Below are 21,493 nucleotides of genomic sequence, written 5' to 3'. Positions count from 1 at the left end.
GTTTAACACATATTACATTTATGATGCGTTACATTGATACCGACTCTCCCCTATGTGCCATTGAGCTATAGCCTACGTAAAGGATCAAAAACCTCTCTTGTGCAATAATTTGAAAACTGGTTTCAGGTATTTATTTATGTAGTACTTTATTTAGTTAATTGCCCCAGTAATGACATAGGGGGCGACATAGCTCAGGAGGTAAGACCGATTGTCTGGCAGTCGGAGGATTGCCGGTTAAAACCCCGCCCTGGGCGTGTCGAAGTGTCCTTGAGCAAGACACCTAACCCCTAACCCCTGACTGCTCTGGCGAATGAGAGACATCAATTGTAAAACGCTTTGGATAAAAGCACTATATAAATGCAGTCCATTTACCATTTAATGATGACTTAAGGAGATAAATCCCCAACTAAACTGTTAACTGCCTTTCAAAGCAGATCTGTACACAAGGCACAATAAAATCAATCCTTTAATCATCCTGTAGTTAGTCTAGTTGTAACCTACAACTAGTGTAATTTGATTAATTACAGAACCTGTTAAGTGATGAAATGGTAATTGATTGCAAATGATAATAAAGTAGCTTAATGATTGTCCAAATAGAGTGTCACTAAATTTTTGTTTATTTATGTTGAAGTACTTTGCCATCAACCAGAAAAGCAAATAAACTGTAGTGCTTTTCATTTTTGACTAGTTTAACCTTAACCTTAGTTAACCTTTAACCTTAGTTAAACCTTGGGTTTTGACTTTTTAACCTTGAGCTTTATATATATATATATATATATATATATATATATATATATATATATATATATATATATATATATATATATATATATAAAAATATACACACTTTTTCACACACACACACACTCATACACTTTTATAAAATAAACCAAGATACATAAAAATAATAATAATGCTAAGAAATATTTGTGTTGTTTAATATTATTTGGAGTTATTTGTCAGGTGATTGCAATTCAAAGGACCTAATCTGTGAACAAACTGCTGACAGAGACCATCTTTAACTTTTTTAATTAATTAATTATTTTTTTTACAGTTGGTAAAAGGTTTCCATCTCCAAAAAAAAAAAAATGCCCTTGATGCACATCTTGCCTCTGGATGGCACATCCATTCTGTTTATTAGCCTGATTTGCATCATCCTTATTTACCTTCTTTATAACAAAAAAACAATAAGAATTTCTCACCAGGACCCAGGCCTCTTCCACTAGTGGGGCATATATTTAGTATGGACAGAAAAAGGCCTTTTCAGAGTCTGATGGTGTCATGGTCCTGTGTTCTTGTCTACGTTTCCCAGATGGCGGCACTTCTGTTTTGTGTCCTGCTCCCCCTGTGTTAATTGTATGATTGTTTTCAATTGTCTCATTATTGGTTCTTGATTGTCTCGTTTTCCCTTCCCTCTCTGTGGCCTGATTGTTCATGGTGCCCTCCTGTGTCTCGTCAGTGTCTGTTCTATTTAAGTTTCCCCCTCCCTTGACTCAGGTGCTGGATCCTTGTGGTTATGTCAGATTGTTTGTGCGTAAGCCTCTGCCCCCATGTGTTCCTGCCCATGTCTTGGTTTTCTAGTGTTTTTTTGAAGTTTCTGCATTTCCTTTGTTCCTGTGTTTGTTTCCTATGTATGTTTGTGCCGACCATATGTACCTGCCTGTGTTTGACCTGTTTGTGTTTGTTTGACTTGTACTCTGCCCTGCCTGTGTTTTTGAGTTCCTGTTTCATTAATTATTTTTTGAGTTTGTGTTTTTGCCCTTCGTGGCCTTCTCTGTTCCCTACTTGTTTGCCTGTCGTGTTAGTAAAGTCTGTTAATTTTCCCTTTTGAGTTTGTTTTTTTTTTTTTTTGTTTTTCCCCCTCTGCGTTTGGGTCCCCCCTACCCGTACCGTGACAGATGGAGGTAAGTACCCTACATGCATGTCATCATACTGGTGTCGTCACACGGTTCACTTAAGTACTTGTCTAACTGGTTCTACACGTCTTTAAAACATGGCACATGGGAGACGGACAGTATGTTGTGATGCAGGTTAATAATTTATGGTCTGCACAATGTCATGTTGTGACTGAGTGACTTGCTCTGGTTGACCTGATCATGAGGTCATTGCTTATTTCTTTTTCCTCCCCAAATATCCACAGGAATTCTATGGCTATTAATAGATACATTAAGGCCTTATCAATTCACACATCTAGTATGTAATTGTGTCTCCTTTTGGAAGGTTTTATTGCCTCGGTGAAGAAACACATGAACACAAAGCTATTTGGAGGGTCATTATTGACATGATATTGACAATATTAATGTCCATGTAGGTAATGGCTGTTGAGGCCTGCCATCTCATCCAAAATTATGGGAATTAATATGAAGTTGGTCCATCCTTTGCTGCTATAACAACCTTTTCTCTTCTTGGAAGGCTTTATACTACAGGTTGGAGCATTGCTTTCAGGTCTTGCCACAGCATCTATAATGGGCTCAAGCCTGGACTTTAACTAGGTCACTCAAAACTTCTAATTTTTAGCAATTCTCATGTGGATTTGCTTTTGTGTTTTGGATCATTGCCTTGCTGCACAATCCGCTTCAGCTCTCAGACTGGACATTTTCCCCAAGATATTTCTGGTACAGAGCAGAATTCATGGTTTCTTCAATAATGTCATCCAGGTTCCTAGGCAGCAAAGCATCCCAATCCCATTGCACTACTTTCCCCACTTTTGACTCATCTGTCCATAGAACATTATCCCAAAAGGCATGGGGGTCATCTAGGTGCTTTTTTGCAAATGAGATGAGCATTGATGTTTCTCTTAAGTGGTTTCCACCTTGCTACTCTCCCTTGAAATCAGTTTGTTCCCAGTCTCTTTCTTATTGTGAGTCCTGAACATGGACCTGAGGCTGGAGAGGCCTGTATTTCTTTGGATGTTCTTCTGGGATTTTTTGTGATGTCCTGGATAAGTTATCTCTGTAACCTTGGAGAGATTTTGACTCGTCAGCCACTCCTGGGAGATTCACCACTGTTTCAAGTGTCTTTTGTTTGGAGATAGTGGCTCTCACTGTGGTTCATTGGAGTACCAGAGCCTTATAAATGGTTTTGTAAATATTTTTCCTCACCTCTTGTGGAATTTTCTTTGATCATGACAGTCTGCTTGTAGAAACTATTTTACATTGATGGTAAGGTTCTGTATGAGTGTGGTTTACATTCAGCTAGGCTGGCTACAATCAACCCAGGCTCTGTCCACTCAAATCAAATCAAATTAGCAATTAAATTTGGTTAATTGGCTGAGAAAATAAGTCACTTTTTCCCACATGGTTGCTATAGGTGTTTGCAAACATTTTTTCATTAAATAAATGAAATAACACAAAACACTGTAAACTATTTTCTCAGTTTCTCGGTTTAATTTTACATTTTGTCTATCTACAGTAATAAAGAAAATCAGGAAGGGGACAAGCACTTTTTCATGGCACTTTTTTATCAGGTAATCCATATAGGAATTGCATTACATTCCTTTTTATACATAGACGAGACCAAAGTGGAGTTGTTTGGCTATAATGCACAACTCCATGCTTGGCTAAAACCAAACACCGCAGATGACCACAAGACTCCCATGCCAACCATCAAGTATGGTGGTGGAGGGGTGATTTGTGGTTGCTTTGCAGCCTCAAAATCTGGACTTTTCACAAGCATTGAATCCACCATGAATACCTTTATATACCAGCATATTCTAGAGGAAAATATGAGAACACATGTCCTACAGCTAAGGCCTGGCCAAAAGTGGATCATGCAACAATTTCCCTAAGCAGCTCAGTAAATCTAATGAGGGCTTTGGAAAGGCCAAGTCAAGACCTCAGCCTTATTGAGATCTTATGGCGGGACCTTAAGAGAGCTATGCACAAAGGAAAGCCCTCAAACACCAATAAGCTGAAGCAGTTTTTTAAGGAGGAGTGGGCCAGAATTCCTCTGAAATGTAAGAGGCTGATAAACATATAGAAAATGAGTTTAAGGTTATTGGGGTTCTAAAAGCAACTGAATCATGACGGAACTTAATTTTTCAGAGAAGACTCCTGCATATTGATTTATTTTTGGTTGAATAAATTATGGCAAAAAGTCATGTGTTATTTGTCACATGAGGTAAGATCTGTCTACTGTTAGTTTTATCTACTGTTAGGTGAAGACTAGATGAGGGTTAGTTATGTTTGAATATGTAAAACTATGTTTTACATATGTGTGTGTGTTTGTGTGTGTCTACATTTGTGTGTGTCTTACATTTTAATATCTTAATTGTCAAAAATGGAAAGCATTTTGTTCACCGTCCCTCAAAAGGATAAGACCACTGGCGATTTTTGCGATTGGTTAACATATTTTGGGGAATTTTGATCAATCTTCCATACAGAATCTATCAAGACCCTTTAGAACTTTCAGTTTGAGCTTGTGAACGGCACTTGTCATTTCAAACCACAGATTTTTGATCAGGTTCAGGTCTGGTGACTGGGATGGCCAATGCCAAACATTAATTTTATCGTCAATTAACCATTTCTTAGTTGAATTTTAGATATGTGTGTGATCATTGTCTTGTTTAGAGATCCATTTGGGTCCACATATGAGCTTCATGGCATAGATTTCTGAACAAAATGTCTTGGTAGGCTACTCATTGTCTTTCATTAATTCCATTCACCTTACGAGGAGCCCCAGGGCCAGCTGATGCCAAACAACTACATACCTAGGGGCACCATTTTTTCAAAGTAGTTTCAGGCCTCCATTTCAATCACCACTCAGCATGAGAGCAGTAGAGCCATCTTTGATTGCATATGTCATTGAACAGAAATTCTGCCCTAGCCATGCATGTTGATTGGTGAATGAATTTTAAATTAAATGATTGAAAGGTACTTGTGGTATTTTTCATTATTACCTTTATCTTTTATTACTTTGGTTTTGTTTTTCTTTTTCTTTCAGTTGAAGGAAAAATATGGCTTTAGTGTTCAGCATTCAGTTGGGCTTCTGGAAGATGGTGGTTCTGACTGGCTATGAGACTGTGAAAGAGGCGCTTGTCTTGAAAGCTGACCAATTTGCAGAGGTCAGATATTCCTATATTCACACAAATTACAAACGGAAATGGTAGGTCTCAGCTTCAGGTGGAAGTTTTTGTTGACCTGTGCAAAAGTCTGATGCATATCTGACTAGGAATAGGGGAGAAAATTTAATTTCAGTCAGGACCACTCATGTAGACTCATTCAGATTAAATATTTAAATGATATGCAATGCAATTATTTTGGTTTTGTGCTGAATGGATCTGCACACACCAGCATGCACTAAACTATCAAACAAGGAGTACGATGCATCACTCCTACTAAACAGGAGAAATGCCAACCACCTGCTCCTTTTTAAATTGAAGCAGATCAAAACAACATTACATTACATTTATTTGGCAGACACTTTTATAAGTGTATACTGAAGGTAATTGGATCAACTACAAAACACATGTTTGATAAGGCACAATACTCATTGTAACAGTTATTCATATCCAAGAACACATTAAGTCCAGTTCACACAATAAGCATAAGCTAGGTCAGAGAATAATGTTAAGTCAAACTAGGAGGCTACAATATCAAGATAACAATACAAGTGCAATACAAGTGCTGGATGGAGGTACATGTAATATGAAAGAGGGGGATTTAAGTGATAAAATGATACCAGATTGGGAGTGCCCTGCAGAGTGTTGACAGATAGTTAGTCCAGGTATAGTCTGAAGCAGTGAACCTGATCCTGGCAGAGATCGGTAGCCAGTAGAGTGAGCTGAGCAGAGGAGTGACGTGAGAGAACTTAAGATGGTTGAAGACAAGTCGGGCAGCAGCATTCTGAATAATCTATAGTGGCTGTATGGCACAAGCTGGCAGGCTTGCAAGGAGAGAGTTGCAGTAATCAAGGACGGGAGGCCACCATAGCCTGGACAAGTAACTGGGTGGAGTGCGCGGTCAGGCATGGTCGAATCTTCCTGATGTTGTACAGGATAAATCTGCAGGAACATGATGTTGCCTTGATGTGCTCCTTATTACAGCAATAATTCTTTGAGCAGCAGCAACAGAAATTACAAAGCCCAACACAGGTAATGAGGAGAGGTCAGACTGCCAGTTAAAAAGGCGCTCCATTAGTGATGTGTGCATATACACATCACTACATGTTCTCATACTCAACCATGTGGTGATATGTGATTGATTGAGCATGAGAACATGGTTGCTGAGGCCAACTATTGGTCAGCCACATTGAACTTGCTATGTGCATTTCATGCGTGATACTCATTTATTTTTTGACCCTAGGTATTATTTTTGGCCATGGGGATTCAACTATACGTAGATTCACACTGACAGTCCTACGTGACCTTGGAATGGGAAAGTGGAATATTGAAAAAATCATTGAGGAGTCTGAACACCTGGTGAAGCAGTTTGAAGCAAAAAAAGGTGAAGCCAATCAAATCATGAGTGTTTCTGCTCAGTGTAACTACAGATACCACAGGATTAGAGAAAGTGCTTCTGCTCAATATTTCTAGAGATAAAATATGTTTAGAAACAAGTATGTCTGCTCAGTATTGCTATAGACAAAACAAACTTTGAAACAAACTCTTCCTTTCAATACTGAAACTGAAAAAGCATGCTAGGAAACATTCTATCAATCTCATCCAAGTATTTCTACTCAGTGTTATAATAGAAAAACTTTCTTAGAAACTACAATATAGTATATGATGTGACCAGTGTCAACCAAGTGATATTACTACAGACTCAACATTCTTAGAAACAAGTTCTACTCAGTATTTGTAATGGCAAAACATGCTTAGAAACCACTATAAGTGCAACCAGTCTCACCTGGTTATTTCTCTGGGCTTTTTTGAGCATTGGGCGTCAGTTCGCTGTTTTTCTATGTGAAGAAATTATTAGAAACCAAAAACGTTGCTTATGTAGGAATAACAGAATCAGAATGTTACTTTCTTTTTTGAACTCAGTGAAATGGTTGTGCATAATGAACCATGTAAATGTAATTCATAAAGCATGATGGCTATATTATTTGACCTCTCTTTTCCCCCTTAGGTGAACCTTTTCTGACAACAATTCCTATTAACGCAACTGCATCTAACATTATAGTCATCAAATTTTGATCTTGAACAATGAGAGCATCAGACTTATTGGAGGCCCTTATATACAGGTGTAGTAACTATTGCACTATTCTTTTATTTATTTATTTATTTATTTATTTATTTTTATTATTATTACATGGACATTTACAGATGCTTTTATCCAGAGCAACCTACACAACTTTTAGTATTTTGTTTTTATATAGTATCCATTTATACAGCTGCAATTCAGGTAAAGTATCTTACTCAATGGTGCAATGGCAGGGTGTGTAATCTTTAGGTTACAATCCCTGTTCCTTGCCCATTGTGCTACATTGCCACATACAAATGACAAGTTGTTATTATTATTATTATTATTATTATTATTATTATTATTGGTAGTAGTAGTAGTAGTAGAAGTAGAAGTAGTGGTGGTAGTAGTAGTATCAGTAGCCATAGTAATAGTAGTACAGTAAAAGTTTAAAAACATTCTGTCTCTAACCTGTGTTTTAGTTGTACAACATGTTTCCCTTGTTGCACCCCTTGCCTGGACCACATTATAAAGTTATAAAACACCAGAATATTCTGAAGGACTTTTTCAGACAGATTTTCATTCAGCACAGAGAAGTCCTTGATGAGAATGACAGAAGAAGCTACATTGATGCTTTTATGAGCAAGATGGAGTGGGTAAGAAGACACTTTATATTTATATAATCATCCATGTGTGATATTGGTGTTTTCTTCTTATAACATTCAAAAAGGTAACATATTAGTTGTGTGCATGTGTTTAGGCACATAAGAAAAAAAGGCTTACCCACACACCGATTTTGAATGTTACCAGTGAGTGTGTAATAAACAGACGTTTTGACCACCAGGTATTATACCTGACAAAGACCTGCAGGTCGAAAGGTTGAGTGTAAATGAAACCCTGACTGTGAAAATTCAAACGCAGGGAGCAGGTAATCCTTTTTTCATATGGTTCTATTTATTTGTTTTCCCTGCCCTTCACCTGTCTACAGTTTTTATGCACAATGTGTCTACAGTGCACTTTCTGCCTCCAAAAGTTTAGGAAGCTCTTGCCAACGTGACTTTTAATTGTAATGCATATTTACTGTTTATTTGCATTTATTTCAGAATTAAATAAATAAACTGTGTACAAAATTTTGGGCACCCTCTTAGTTGCTGTAGTACTTAGTAACACCAGTTTCTTGAATTTTTTCCTCAAATATTCATAGATGTCTTTACATGCATTACATAGAAACACTTAGCTGGCAACAGGAAATGTTCAGAAGCTGTTATAGCTCTGACAAAATGTTTTATTATGTATTAAGTCAGCGTTTCCCAACCGGTGTGCTGCGGCACTCTGGTGTGCCGTCAGGTGAGGTCAGGTGTGCCGTGTGAAAAATCCTTTAAAAAATATTTTAATGTTCAAATGAATTTAAAAAACTTAGATGAACAAATCCCATTTGTTTTAGCAATGATGTTTGCACTGACTGAGTCCTGAGCCAGATTAGTCATTTGGGGCTGCAGATTGGGTCAAACAGGCTTGAACAGTCTCCCTCTGGGAACCAGGCCTTAGGCACAGCTGTGGGCTGGCAGTACACAGTTGTGATTGATCAGCTACATGGATGTTTTTTAGTTCTGTCAGAGTGACCTGCAGTCATAGTCTGCAATTATCTCTGCAGCCTTCACAGGCTTTCACTGATGACTGATGACCATCACAAATGACAAATAACGACAGTGAGCCATGTGTTGTACCCATGCAAATGTGTTATTAACTGGCAGCAGTGTAGCATAATGGGAAATGGTTTTGTGACCAAAAGGTCACAGGTTCGATTCCTGGGTAGGACACTGTCATTGTACTCTTGAGCAAGGTACTTAACCTGCAATGCTTCAGTATATATCCAACTGTATAAATGGAAGCATAATTGCAAAGTAAAAAGTTGTGTAAGTTGCTCTGGATAAGAGCATCTGCTAAATGCCTGTAATGTAAGTGAAATACTCTTCATGCGTTTCAGATGTTTGGACAGGCAGGATGATAGATAAAAATATGAACCGAAGTGCACAGCTGAATTGCCCATAACTATTTAAAGATTTTATTGAAATCAAAAAGCACCCACCCACCCCCAGCCCCCCCCCCTCCCCCCTCAGAGTTTTATAAAATTACAAAAGGGGTGCATTTCTGCAGGGGTGGCTAAAATAATGGAAACAAACAACGTAACAAAATATGACTGTCAACTAACTAATAAGGAGTAGAGCCATCCTGCACTTTCAGAACAGCTTCAGTCCATCTTGGGATGCTATCATACAAGTTCTGTGTGTTGTGGGATATTGGGCTTTCCTTCAAGAAGGACAGCCTCTAGTTCTTGCAGGGATAACGAAGGTGAAAATCCATTTTTTCCATTGATTGAGGGTTCAGGTTACGTGCTTAAGTTCTGCGTCTTTGTGCAGTAGCGTTGGTTACAACCGATTTCCAAATGACGATACTGCCATAAATACTAGCTTTTTGATGCTCACAATATTTTTTATTAACAGGCATTGACTCAGTTGTGTGAGGCAGTAGTTTTGGGGTGTTTACCAAATATCCTGTTAATTGCCGTTCCTTGTTGGCGAATGCTGACTTGTGTGCATTTCTCTGTGCTAATGCAGTTTGTTTTTGGAATATGTTGTCACAGTCATAATTTTTTATACTGTTCCTCCTGTCACATTTCAATCATTTGACAGTTTTTGTGACCTGTTTGCAGATGCAGAACATACAAAAAATTAAAAGTTGGTTTAATTATGGAAATGTATAATTCCTGGTGGTATGAATGTGGTCTTTGTCTGGAGTTGCAGTGATGAGAGGGGTCCAGAGTTATGATTGGGAATTCCAACCTTTGAAAATACTTTTTCAAAGTCTTACCTCCTGAGCTATTGGGGCGACATAGCTCAGGAGGTAAGACCGATTGTCTGGCAGTCGGAGGGTTGCCGGTTCAAACCCCACTCTGGGCGTGTCAAAGTGTCCTTGAGCAAGACACCTAACCCCTAACTGCTCTGGTGAATGAGAGGCATCAATTGTAAAGCACTTTGGATAAAAGCGCTATATAAATGCAGTCCATTTACCATTTACTTTAGAGGGTAACCTGTTCATTGTTTAAGCTATGTTCAAAGTGATCCCAATGTCAACCCACAGGAAAAGAACCACTCATACTCCCACTTCCACGAAATGAACCTCCTGTGTTCTGTCACCAATCTTTTTGTGGCTGGAACAGAGACCACTCTAGCACCCTTTCCTGGGCTCTCTTGATCCTGATCAAGCACCCCAGCATCCAGAGTGAGTTTATGCTACTTTAGAATCCATACTTGTTGCTTTAAAAAAAAGGATTTAGTTAAATCCTGCAAGATTCTTGTTTGTTATTTGTATTTCTCTGTCCTTTATCAGGTCCTGGTCAAAGGGGAAATAAAATGGCTATTGTCTAATTGTCTGGAGAGTGTGGGCTCTTGTGATTGAGTGGATGAGGAACTGCCTGTTTCCCTTCTTTCTCCAAGAGTGCCACAGATCACTTGAAAGGGGGGCTACCTTTAAGGGGCTTTGCCAGGGGGGGGTCCAAGTCTTAACAGTGTTTCTCTCCCTGAAGGTGCAGCAGGTTGTTATCATAAATGCAATCAGAAACACCTCAGGTGTGTGTGCCTGTAAGTGAGACTTCTGCAGTCTGTAGCCCTGCAGGTCTCTCTCCCCCAAAATCACATGGTTTCACTGCACAACAGCAGCTGTGTTTACTCAGTTTCCCTTTGTCTAATATTGCATTTTGTTTAAAGGTCTGACACCATTCAGTGTTAAAAAGAAGCAATAATCAGGAAAGAAGAAATCAGGAAAGGGGCAAATACTTTTTCACGGTACTGTACATATCCTCAATGTTTGGGACAAATACTTTTTTTTTCTTGCCTGGCCTGGCAGAGCATCACCAGAGATACTCAGTACCTAATGATGTCTATGGGTCACAGAATTCAAGCAGTCATTGCATGCAAAGGACATGTGACAAAGTAATAAACATGACTACTTTCATTTACATAACATGAATAGGTCCCAAACATCACAATGCCCTGAAATAGGGGGGCTATATATAAAAATGGTGAAATTAAAGTGTATAAAAATTCCCTTGAGGAAAAATTGGGAATGTGAATTGATTACAAATTTAAAATTCAGAGCCAAATTCAAAAATAAATAATAAATAACGTCTTCATTCTAAACATTATGGAGGGGCTTACTATATATATATAAATTATATATATATATATATATATATATATTATATATGGACACACATACACTGCCTAGCCAATAAAATAATAGTCGCCATTTGGATTTTTTTGGACAGTGCCCACTGTACAAGCCTCTGGAGGCAGCGTTCTGGGGTTGCTTCAATTGGTCAGGTCTAGGCTCAGCAACGTTATGCGGCAATAAAATGAAGTCACCTGAGTACCTGAATGTACTGAATGACCAGGTTATCCCATCAATGGATTTTTCTTCCCTGACGGCACAGGCATATTCCAGGGCGACAATTCCAAGATTCATCGGGCTCAAATTGTGCAAGACTGGTTCTGGGAGCATGAGGAATCATTTTCACACATGAATTGGCCACCACAGAGTCCTGACCTTAACCCCATTGAAGCTTTGGGATGTGCTGGAGAAGTCTTTACGGAGTGGTTCGACTCTCCCATCGTCAATACAAGATGATGTAATTCTAGACAGAAATAAATGTTGTGACGTTGCATAAGGTTGTCGAAAAAATGCCACGATGAATGCGTGCCGTAATCAAAGCTAAAGGCGGTCGAACGAAATATTAGAGTGTGCAACTTTTTTTTGGCCAGGGAGTGTATGTGGACACACATTGGAATGTCTGAATTGTTCCCAGAATGACTATTTCCCATCATTCAAATGAAATATTGTTATGCTTTCCCTGAAAGCTTAAAAATGAGCTGTGTTTTACAGATCAGTGCATGGTAGGGGCCAGAGTTGTCTTCAATGTTCATAATGAATTGCATTTATGCAACACTTTCATCTTTAAGCATGTCGTCAATAGACTGAGGCTGTGATCTTATCAACATTTTTGATGAACCATATTTTTTTATTTACACTAATAGTTTGGGGAGTTCAGCAATCACTAAACCTAACTCGCTAAATTGAGTTTGTGAAAAAGTGTAAAGCTTGCATTTACTTGGAAGTCAAAGTTAAGGACAAATGTTGAATTGAATACATGCCAGTCTTGACGTTATTGTTAAGACCTAAGTTTGTCATTATATTCATGCCATTACCGTAGTCAAGTTTGACTCCTTAATATGTTCAAATTCATTGAGAGATTTAAAGTTTCAGTAAGCTGAACAGCAAGTAAGAGGAAATGTTTTTCATTTTAACTTGCTTTACTCTAATATCTACAAAAATAAGTATATACTGTTAATTCATGCCACAATAGACAAAAGGCAGCATACTACAAGTTTTAATATGGGTAAAATTCAGTTAAATGCCTTAAATCAGTAAGCAGTCCTGCTTCTGGATGTCATGGTGGGATTTGACCCTGGCACTGTTCTTCTCTGGCTGTTGCTAGGCCGTAGGGTATGCGCTGAAGATACGCTGGCCAGGATGGAGCTGCTCCTGTTCTTCACGTCTCTACTGCAGAACTTCTCCTTTCACGCTGCTGAAGGGGTGAATGGGGAAGACATCGACCTGTCCCCGACTGGGGGTCTGACCCGTGTGGAACCACACATCCAGGTGCGCGCCCTGGCCCGAAACAGAAACGTCTAGGTGCCCCTCCGCTAGCACCAGTCTGTAATGCAATCCCAGACCGCCCTCATATTAATCTATGTGTAGGATAGAGACCACTCCTGTATTTAAGAGCATTTCATGTCTACTGTAAGCACAACAACTAGATGCCATTAGCTATATAGCTTCAGAAAACATCAATTTGTGGAATTACATTTTTTTTTTAGAAATACAGCAATTTGTGGGATTAGGTGGTCTTCTCGGGGTCATCCTTGTATCATCAACAGGCACCAACGCACTAGTTTCCCAGACAGGCACTCTCATTGAACATATTAGAATTTAGGTTTGGAGTATCTTTTAATTTTAGGGCTGTTAACGTGGTGATGGTTTACATTTTGTCAAATTGTTAAAATGGTGTATTCAACATATTTGTCACGAGTCTATTTCCAATCGAATCTCTGCAACACTCCTGTTTTTCTCGGGTTTTGTAACAGAGTAAAATACCTTTTTGTAAGTTCCAAGAAAGTTATGAACCACTGAACTAATGTGCATTAAATTTTTCATACAGGAGTACAGCACTAGAGTAGTATATTATTCCAGTAGACGCTTTTGGGTAAAATGCAGAAGGGAAGAACATTATCAATATTTTTCATATCCACAGATCACCTAATTTGGCAGCCAGGTTATAACAAATAAAAAATGCAGCAATAAGCACTCACTAAACCTATTATTCACAATATGTGTACGCAAACCTTTGTACAAAAACATTAAGTGAAATAAAATTTTGGACTTCAATTTTTTAAAATTTAGTTTTAACTAATGTTTTAATTGTTTTCGACTATTGTTTTAGTGCATATTCTTCTTTCACTTTCTTTTATTTTTGTTGTAAACCGCATTATTGTAAATGGGGCTTTTTCTCAATGCTTCCCTGAAGTTTAAATTACATAAATATTGGAATTCATAGTAATTACTGTGAGACTGAAATGTTTTTTCCATTTGCACAATTGCACAGTACTTAGATTTCAGTACATCAAATACAAAATCAAAATGAAACTGTGGATTTACATTTTTCTCCAGATAATCTGGTTAATGTCTGGCATTACAATTCCCAGCCTGCTCGTAGTCTAAGTGTGAAATAGTGGATGTGGTTTATCTCAACAATAAACATTAACAAGGAATGATGGTAGCTGTACTGAAATTTCACAGAAAATTTAGCATCAGAAAAGTATATTTATTTTAGAAAGTCAAATGTTTACTTTCAGACACAGAAAAAAATCTGTCTTCCACATACAAAAGTAAAAAAAGGAAGCTTTACACTGCTAATTATTACAGAATAAACACTTGCTTCACTTCAAACTTGTAATCAATAATTGCACATTTAACAGTAAACAATTTTCATATGCGAACTTTATGTAAGCATACAATTTTAGTATACAACACAAACAGAACACACAAAAGTGGATGATCCTCCTCTCCCCCAGGAACTAAAATATGACAAAATGAACTGGATAGAAAGAGTCACCCACCATTTATAATATGTTTCTGATTGAACTCAATAATTTAAACTGCTTAAAACAAAGCTAACATATTAAAGTATAAATCTGATTGGTTATTAGAAAAAGAATTCAAATGTTTTGTGACTGGGACATTTCTTCTCAGAAACATCTTACCTTTGTAACTGAAAATTTCCTTCCGCAGAACTAAAATATTCCAAATGTGGGCCATTTAACAATCTTTCGTTATCCAAGCTTTATTTTTTTAGTTTTTGGTTTTGCATCTCCCAGTCCAAAGAATGGCACGATTCCCTTAGTCAGGGTGCTGATTGGGTAACAGAGCCTGGGGACGGGAGGGTGCTCTACCTCATCCCTCCGCCTCCTCTCGGTTCCCTTGGCCGAAGGGCAGCACAGTCTGGGTGCGGTCTGGATCCTTCAGCCGATGAGTCCGGATCAGGCTGCTGCGTGGGAGGGAGCTGGAAAATAAAGGACTGAGTCTGAATGCGTGGTGCTGACACACACATCACTGCATGGTCTCATTCTCTTCTAACAAGAGACTAGGGGGCCAAATTTACTGAGGATTTGCAGGGCTGTTACAGATGCTAACGAGATAGCGTTCCATATTTACTAAGGTGCCACACTGGTAAGGCTTGTGCTGGTAAACCGAGAGATCCGGCATTCCTAAAATGCAAGCTTATACCCGAAATTTACTTCGGGAACAGTTTTTGACTGTTATCACATTGGTCTTTCCCTTTGGGACGCTCTAGAGGACTGAACTGTGCATGAACAAACCTAAAATGGCTATGGTAGCCGTGTTTTACATTAAGTCATTGACCATTGATGTTACATTTATCAAGCATTACGTTCATAGCGACTCTCCCCTATGTTATTAATGAGACTTGTTAACATTTAAAGGTGATGGTGCCTATCCATTGCATCTATGTACTTCCTGACACTTCACTAGAGATGGAGTGATAAAACAATGGTGCTTTCCTGCAATGGGAAAGACACATTTTAAATACTGACAGTGGATTTAAATGAACTTGCTGCGGGTGTGCTCATTTACATAACCAGTCTTAGTAAATACCCCGCTAAATTCAAAACATGCGACAACAAAGAATTCTGTGTCTGGCGGTAATTTGTGTCATTCTTAGTAAATATGGCCCTAAGATTATAGGAGTTTCAAAAACTGGGGGAACTTACTGAACTGAATGAGCCTCTTTGAGGAGGTCCTGACAACACTGTATTTCCTTACATACATTTATTTTATTATTACACAGATTACTTTTGTTGAGGGAATATATTGATCTAATATATTGTTTTATATAGCATTTGTTAGGCCAGGAATTTTATTCTGATCAAGTGTCAGGCCTGGCCTGAGAATCTCTCCTCACTCAAGGGCATACGTCACTGGTGGGTAATGTTCTTTTGCCAGTTAGATAAGACCTGAGAAAAACAGCTAGTCAAGAGGCAAAATAAAATACAAATTGTGTGCTAACTTACTGACACCTGAAGACACATCACAAAACCTCTTGCAGGTATCAAAAATTCAAATATAGTATTGATTTAAACACCTAATTCTATTTAAATATATTTAGTTATTGATCCAATCATCTGTTTTTATAAGAGATTCTTTGTTATGCAAAGCAAGTGTTGTGGAATGTGGAGAGAGTCAGCGAGTCCCAAGATTGTTGTGCATGTGACAGATTGTTATGTAAACACGGCACGATTATCAGTTGCTGTCTCTAAAACAATGGCCTTATGATGTACTACCGACTCTTAAACTAGGTCATAAGTAACTAGCCATCCGCGCTTGCACTTTCGGTCAGTACGGCAAAAGAACACGCCCTTATCCTTGAATGTATAAAACAGTGAAATTCGGGGGGACGGATTACAGCACTTCGGCAGAGAGGGGGAATCCATGTCTAGGATCCTGCTCAGATTGTTTATTGTGGATCCATAATAAATTCTGTTGAACTTCTTTTGGTTTCACAAAGTTGGAATTCACGACTCCTCAGAAAGAACCTGGAACTCAAGGGATCGTATCTCCCACACTTTCCATTCTCACTTGCATAAAACACTGTAATTTCCTTCACGGTAAATAACATGCACAATATATATAAGCTTTTATAATACAGACCTACAAATGCAAATGTCTGTGACTGAGTGAGTGATGAAGTTACACCATTGGTCGGTCGAGTTATGAAGTTACATCATTGGTCGGCCGGATCACGTGTGTTAGGTCCAGCCATATACTAGGTTTTGACCTGGTCTTGTTTTTATAGTAGGGCCTCCTGAAAGTGAGAACATGAATGTAACTCATTCAAACTTCAAACTAAAAAAAAATAAAACAAAAAAGGATACAGTGCAACTGGACTGATTGACAGATCTTGAACTTAAAATGGCAAAAACCTTGTTTGCCTTGGAAATAAGACAAAGCTACGATACCTCGTTCTGAGGGGTGAGGAAAATGAACTGTCAGAAACGTTGGCTAGCAGCGATCCTAAGCATCATGTCGAGGGATATTCTCCGGTTGTCCATATCCTGAAACAATTAAGATAGTTAGTTATGTTTATGTTGCTTCATGTAACCCTGAGGATAGTAGAGAACATTTTGTATTCCACACACAACACTAGTGTATCTGATACACCACAGGTAGCTACATCTCACCATCATTGACCACTTTGACAATGGGCTGAGTTCAAAGTATGGTACAAGGGGAAGCTGAACAAAGGAAGTGGTGGGTTTGCAGTGGGTTAATATACCAAGTGAGCACTGCTGCTATACCCAAGCTTATTCAGGTGAACTGCTTCACTAAATTAATTTACACTTTCAGAGATTTTTTTGGAGACCGTTGGCCAGTTCTAGTACTCCAGCTACCACTTCTATGATGACAACACTTTAATGATCTGCTGAAGGCCCAAAATAACAGAAACACCCTGGTGTCTACAACCACCTGCCAGCAGCATCGGTGTTTGTGCCAGATCCTGCCGCAATAGGATCCAGGACCCCTCAATTTTGGACTGCCTGCATTCTGGGACCCATTTGTGTGTATTGCTTCCCAATTTCTGTATGATTGTTTTTTGAAACAGAGAGTGAACATTTAAGGTCTGAAAATGAGTCTTTGCTGCTTAAGTGGGTCTGAACTGGTTGCTGATTTGAGGTGAAAAACCAGTAGACCCTGCAGCTCCCCAGGACCAGCCTTGGGGACCAATGTCTTTTGTCATGTAGCAGGAATGTGTTGGACATTCAGAAACATTATTTTAAACAAATCAGTTAACTGAGGGTGGGTCTCAGATGAGGGTGGTGATTGAAACATCAAGAGGAGGCATGTCAAATATGCTACACTTCCACATACTAACTTCAGAGCATCTGACATGCCATTGCTGCAAGTGAGCTTCCCATACGCTAAGGAAAGAGAGTCTCCAAATCTCCCAAGATCTGACCGTCTGTGCCCTGAGACTAGTTCTAGTAGAACTACCACAAGGTCATCTCACCATTTAGACGTCAAACTCGTCCAGACATTGTAAGGGGGCCTCGTCAATGGCCCAGGGCGACAACACAAAACACACGATGGAGAACGAGTGCTCCCCCCCTGACAGAGATCGCATGTCATTAAGGGCTGCTTTGTCGCCCTGTCCTGGCTGCACCTGAAATGAAATCCCAGACAAATATTCTATAAACAAGACAGAAAATCTAGGACCTTCTGGTGCTTACATATTAACCCCCCATATTAAGCCAACATACACTGGATTAATGAATAAAATATGAAGTGTAATACTAAAATTCATGTGTTTTATGATAATGTAAGGTTTTGAAACCACATTTGCAAACGGCAAAGATAAAAACCAAGATATCTAGTTAGTTGTTGCCACGTGTGTAAGAGACATTACTTACTAGTTAAAGATAACTCAGGCTTACCACTTACAACCGTCATTATTGATTGCTTGACAAAAAACAACAAATTTAAAAATAAGTGTTTCTGCTTCTTCCAGAGAACGCACTTCCGTTTCCGGAAGTGTTACCAATCACATTTTGAAAATGTGAAACACTTCCGGTGTTGCATCGGTCCTTATTATTATTATTATTATTATTATTATATTTCAACAAACACAACAGTAACAGTAGACAACACATTGCATGCAACACGACAAGACGTCAACAATAAAGTTAACATACACAGTATTTACAGTGCAGGGGATCGTTTTGCATCATATGTGCCAAGAATAATAAATCTCTGCTAGGAACTTTATTTTATCTGTAATTTTTTTCAAAATTTTAGAAGTTTTAGCAATTTTCTCAATATATGTTAGGCTATCTTACATAAAGAGTCATGGACAGTTTTGAGTTCATTTTTGAAAAATCATTGGATGGTCATCAATAATCAGAATGCAAGTGTTACAATACAAAAATAGGACAATGGCTTCAGTTATGCACGCTAACCTATTATATGTCACTAAATTATCTTTGTAACATCTAATCAGAAATGATATGTGTGAGGGCAATCAAAAAATAAGTGTGAAATTGACTCAGATACAACACCACAAAATGACCATTCAAGAGAGATTTCTGGCTTGAACTTATGGAAGCATTTCTTACAGGGATAAGACATTTTTACATTAACTTCTTTGATCTTATTAGGGAGTGCAAATTTGTTATGACTACACGAGAGTTTGTTAAGAGGATTTTCAAAGAAGATTTTCCCATAAATGGAATGTTTTTGGTAAGCAACTTGATTAATACATTCTAAATGTGCTTATTATCACATTTCCTGCCAGAAATATCTACACCACCAATACTGAGTTTGGGGATTAGACCTTTCAGTGACCCATATTGTAAGAGAGCCTTACCCAAAAGTAGTAAGTTGACAGAGATGTCACTAATGATTTTTTTCATATTCAATATATGTTATATATTTATCCCTGAAATTTGCAGTAAATAAATAAATAAATAAATAAATAAATAAATAAAAACTTCTCGTAACTAAGGTGATGACCATTTTTATGAAGTCTAAAACAAATATATAACCCTTATCAAAACAATTTCTTAAAAACAAGGACTTATTTCTATACAACACATGTTGATTGTCCTGCACTGCATGTTTGAAGTGGACAACTTGTAGATGGCCAACTTCCAAGATTTGAGAGCTTGCTTATGAAAGTTTCTAAGTTTAATGGGCAGTTCAGAGGATTTAAAGTCACAGGCAAGTAAGAAACTGAGGCTGCCTCATTACTCACCTCATCAATGGATATAATGTCGCCCCCTGCTGATATGTGTGATTTTCGTACAAAAAGCCAGTTTCCCCATTGGGCTCCATTCATTTTTGACAGCATAATAAAAATACCTCCACTCATATATTTATGTTAATTATGTGCATTATCTTAAAAAGAAAAAACACTTCTAATTTTTCTGAGTTAAATATTTTTTCCTACCACACAGACAAAGATATGAATTTTTGAATGTATTATTTATTTAAGTCTACATCTTATTTTCATGCCATAATTGGAGATCTCTATGATATAATATAGGGTAGGAAAAGGGTGTGTCCCAATCATACTCAAAAAATGTATCCGTCTTTCCTCCACTACCACCTTGTGTTCTCCATGACCCAGAAACTGATCTTTATGTCCTCCCTCCAGTGATCCAGTACAGGAGAAAACAAGCAAAGCGCACAGAACTGTATTGGCAAAGCAGCTTCCAACTCATCTCCTCCCTTCCTTTCCTCCACATACTTCTGGGTAGGTTGAGTGGTAGTGGGGCAGTGGAGGAAAAGGAGGTGAGGAGTGGAGAGTGGACGCACCCAAAGAGAAGCCAAGGTCTATGTGCTTACAACGTACGTTTATGTCAACAAGTTAGGAGAACATGTGCAGCTAATATGCCATTGAGATTACAAATATATATAAATACATTGAAATTAAACATTTGGACATGTCATGATTGCATCATTTAAGTATAATCAACGCATTATTGAAGATTGTTTATTTGTATCCAAGTTGTAATTTGAAATACATAAATTGAATGATTCCTCAATTTTTAAATGTCTCATAAGCTTCACATTGAACACAGATTAATTTTATGTCAAAAATATGTTGAAACAATTATGATTAAACTGAAAATGGTGGAATATTTTGATGATCCTTGACAATTAAGGTTAAAATTAGGCAGAAAGAAAAACTGCATTAGCCCAATTGCCATTCTTATGTTGTTTGCTGTCATAACTACAGTGCATCGAGAGGTCACCAATGGTGAATTAATTAATTAATTAATTTTTGTATTAATTTGTGCTGCCAACATCTCTTTATAAGAATCCCCCCAGACACACCAAACAACAGAAGTAACTGAGTAGCGAAGTAATGCGTATGTCTAACCTGGTGTCGCTGGAATGGGATTAATTTAGTGACATCTCGATTTTCTGGCTCCAAGTAATGTTTTAACCTTTCCTCTGTGCTAACCGTTATACATAGAAGGAGACTGCAAATGACCTGCCAGTAGTGTAGATTTATATGAATTGCTATGTCGGGAGACTCTGATGTGCCTCTGGCGTGTGTAGCCTGCAAAAATATAATTGTATATCTTTGCAATCGCAATAGTGTATAGACTAGCGACTATGTGCAGATATACTGAGCTGTATGTGTATGTTAGGACCTTAGCCACTAGGTGGTCTGTGGTAAGAGTCAAAGAGGAATACCAGGTTAAAGTGAATGCAATTTATTGTACAGTGTGTTCAGTAATAGCAATATACAATGTGCACTGCAAAATGTGAATGGTGAAACGGCTACATGAGAAGGTTGCGCAGGAGGTTGTCTCCTCAAACCATTCCATTTTTCCCCTTATATACGAAATGATCAAAGAAAAACCTCAAGTCATCAAAGAAGGACACAATCACAACAAAACAGTACATCAATGATCCTGCTTGCGCTATCTCTGAAATCTATCTCATAGGTACGAAGATCAAGTTAGCGCCCACTGTACCACACCACCATAGACATCAATTTCCCCATGACTTACCCATCAGATTTCCAACGATACCAAACATGATTACACTATATTATGGAAAACCAAAGTTTTACATAATGCTGGTCCAGTAGGAAGTTAAGCGTAACTTGGGGGGATGGCAGGTAATGTGGTCCGGTCACATTGGTAGTTTTAAATGGACTTCAATGTGGAAAC

At 38.2% G+C, this 21,493-nt stretch overlaps 1 long non-coding RNA gene across 3 annotated transcripts; it reads right to left on the bottom strand.

The window, feature by feature from the left end:
- Positions 1–14,046: 14,046 nt before the first annotated feature.
- On the bottom strand, positions 14,047–18,361 carry LOC135256915 (uncharacterized). Of its 3 annotated transcripts, none has more exons than XR_010330546.1 (5): positions 18,245–18,361; positions 17,821–17,973; positions 16,767–16,867; positions 16,464–16,614; positions 14,047–14,799 (listed from the first exon to the last, which is right to left on the bottom strand). It is a non-coding gene; the product is annotated as an uncharacterized LOC135256915 (long non-coding RNA). The 3 variants fall into 3 exon arrangements; XR_010330544.1 differs by having other exon boundaries at positions 16,464–16,617; positions 16,772–16,867; XR_010330545.1 differs by lacking the exon at positions 16,464–16,614 and having other exon boundaries at positions 16,772–16,867; positions 18,245–18,360.
- Positions 18,362–21,493: the final 3,132 nt, after the last annotated feature.

The sequence above is a fragment of the Anguilla rostrata genome, chromosome 6, assembly GCF_018555375.3.
Source record: "Anguilla rostrata isolate EN2019 chromosome 6, ASM1855537v3, whole genome shotgun sequence".
In the NCBI taxonomy this organism is placed as follows: Eukaryota; Metazoa; Chordata; class Actinopteri; order Anguilliformes; family Anguillidae; genus Anguilla; species Anguilla rostrata.
This window is presented reverse-complemented; position numbering and strand designations above follow the sequence as displayed.